A 3465-nucleotide genomic window follows, 5' to 3' on the forward strand; every position below is an offset into this window, starting at 1 on the left:
GGTGAGGAACTGGGTTGTTTATTGGGGTAGCAATTAACACCTTCATGCCAGCACCTCCCTAAAAAGCGGCATCTGGTGCCGTCTGATTAAACTTGCGTTTCTATTCTAGCTGAAACAGCTGTGTAATGGGCTCCGTTCCTCTGCAACCAATGCAGCTAGGAGGTTGATGTTGGTGTATAGACACAGGTTTTTGGGGTCAAGCTATCCATTGATCGAATAGTTGGTTCCGGACTCTGCTGATGGCGATTCAACAGTCATTATCACTTTTGTTACGCCAAACTGTGATTTTTGAGTAAATACATAATAGCATCAGAATATAAAATCTCAAATCTGACATCAATAAGGAACTGAAAAAGGGAGAACATGCATAGAAGCGATCCAGATGTGTAAAAAATGTGACATTTGGTATTGATGAGTTGGAAGATCGAGTGGACATGAAAGGTGATAGAATTTGGATCAGAGATGAAGACTGAGATGCGGCGTTCTTATTGTGACACAGGAACTGCAGAAACCGTAAAAGTCTTGCCAAGCTGAACTATGAGACAATCTTTGGCAACGGTATATATCAGCCTCAAATGACTGATTCCTAGCTGTCATCACCTACATGTGACCGATCGCGACATTAGGTGATCAACCGGCCTGGTGAAAGCAGTAGATGGGCTCTGCGAAAGCATCTTTTACTATATTTTTCATCAAGCAAACTGTTGTATTTCAAGTTGCTCAACGTAATGTTACCTCTTTGACGCACGTCCAGGTTATGTCCTGTATTACTGGTTTAAACTAAAATGTATCATGTTCGGATGTCAAACTCTTCTTTTCAACGCGATTCAAGCCACATCAAAGTGCACGAATATTCATTTCTAAATGTACCATCCGGCATTCTCTGCTACACAGCTGAGATGCAAGCTCTAACCTAATCCACTGATAATCTGATCACCACCCAAGAAGATGTAGGAGACAATCTCGTCTTGCTGACCGATAATCTGTCCGCATTACAGGCCCTTATGGCTGCAACATCAGACAAACTGACGGAGAATCTACCTAAGAACCTAAGTAGTCTTCTTCGAGACAGTCCTCCAATGGATACTAGCTCACGTAGGAGTACCCGAGCAGATCAATTGGCGAAGGAAGCTAGCAAGCAGCACCAAACAAAAACCAAAATGACCTACCGGGAATCAAAAGCATTACTCAAAGACGAAGACGAAACCAATGGAGAGACGACACTGATGTGGATCAGCCATGGAAAGACAGCATCCACCAACTTGACAGAAAAGGCCAAGTCTCCATCTATCGACTCCGTACCCAGGGCAATGCAAACTGTGATAGCAGCAGCAGCAGCAACTTTGATATGCAGGACTGTCCCTTGATCAAAAGAAGACAGGAATTTTGACCGGAGCCATTGTCACTGAAAACTAAGCTATGGGGAACAGAAGACCTGCAACAAACAACCGATTTTGTCGCGGCGCACGGTAGTGTAGTGTAATCCTTGGCAGCAAAGCTAGACAGCAAAGCTAGACAGCTAGACAGAGATGAGATGGGACAGTTATCTGACAAAACCTTTGTTGACGAGAGGTTGCAGACTACTATCCAATAACAAAATTGAAGATATTCAACGTGGAAGATGCAAACAATCAGCGTTCATATTTGACAGCAGCTTTGGCTCAGAAACAGTCTGTCCAACACAGCATTATGAAAAATGTTTGTTTAAATGCTGCCAACCAGCAATGAAGCTTATGGTATTCGATAGGCTTGAGAAGAGACTATAAATACATGAAATAGAAATACATGAAATAGAAAATCTAATTTTCGATTATCTCTGGTCAGGAAAAAATATTGATTGACACAGTCGAACTGTGATTTAATTGGTTTTAAACTTAAAGATAATCATTCTCAATAAAACATATTTATGGAACAATAAATTAATCAAAATTAATCAAAGAATGATCTTTTATAAACATTGGAAGGAAGTAGGGATAAATTATATTTCAGATTTACTAAGACCAGACAAAACAGTGATACCTTGGGACTAAAAGCAACAGAATGGTTCAAATGGAGAGGGTTAATGGATGTTATTATAAATAAGATTTGGCGTTATAATTTTAACACTGATAACAATAATGTATTCATGGTACAGGATGTTGGTTATGACTTTTGAACACCGCATTCTTAAGTGTAAAAAAATATTTGATTAATTGGAAGCAAAGAAATTTGACTCTCATTGGAAAGACAATAATTATAAAATCGTTCATCATGTCTCAATTCTTATACACTTGTGGAGCAATTGAAATACCAGATAAATACATGAAATAGAAATACATGAAATAGAAAATCTAATTTTCGATTATCTCTGGTCAGGAAAAAATATTGATTGACACAGTCGAACTGTGATTTAATTGGTTTTAAACTTAAAAGATAATCATTCTCAATAAAACATATTTATGGAACAATAAATTAATCAAAATTAATCAAAGAATGATCTTTCATAAACATTGGAAGGAAGTAGGGATAAATTATATTTCAGATTTACTAAGACCAGACAAAACAGTGATACCTTGGGACTAAAAGTAACCTTGGGACTAAAAGCAACCGAATGGTTCAAATTGAGAGGGTTAATGGATGTTATTATAAATAAGATTTGGCGTTATAATTTTAACACTGATAACAATAATGTATTCATGGTACAGGATGTTGGTTATGACTTCGGAACACCGCATTCTTAAGTGTAAAAAATATTTTGATTAATTGGAAGCAAAGAAATTTGACTCTCATTGGAAAGACAATAATTATAAAATCGTTCATCATGTCTCAATTCTTATACACTTGTGGAGCAATTGAAATACCAGATAAATACATGAAATAGAAATACATGAAATAGAAAACCTAATTTTCGATATTTCTGGTTGGGAAAAAATATTGATTTAGACATTTTGATACATTCGAACTGTGATTTAATTAGTTTTAAACTGAAAGATAATCCTTCTCAAAAAACATATTTATGGAACAATAAATTAATCAAAATTAATCAAAGAATGATCTTTTATAAACATTGGAAGGAAGTAGGGATAAATTATATTTCAGATTTACTACGACCAGACAAAACAGTGATACCTTTTGAATCACTGGGACTAAAAGCAACCGAATGGTTTAATTGGAGAGGGTTAATGGATGTTATTATAAATAAAAGATTTGGCGTTTTAATTTTAACACTGATAACAATAATGTATTCATGGTACAGGATGTTGGTTATGACTTTTGAACACCGCATTCTTAAGTGTAAAAAAATATTGATTAATTGGAAGCAAAGAAATTTGACTCTCATTGGAAAGACAATAATTATAAAATCGTTCATCATGTCTCAATTCTTATACACTTGTGGAGCAATTGAAATACCAGATAAATACATGAAATAGAAATACATGAAATAGAAAATCTAATTTTCGATTATCTCTGGTCAGGAAAAAATAT

This window comes from Lineus longissimus, chromosome 10 (genome assembly GCF_910592395.1).
Source record: "Lineus longissimus chromosome 10, tnLinLong1.2, whole genome shotgun sequence".
Lineage (NCBI taxonomy): Eukaryota > Metazoa > Nemertea > Pilidiophora > Heteronemertea > Lineidae > Lineus > Lineus longissimus.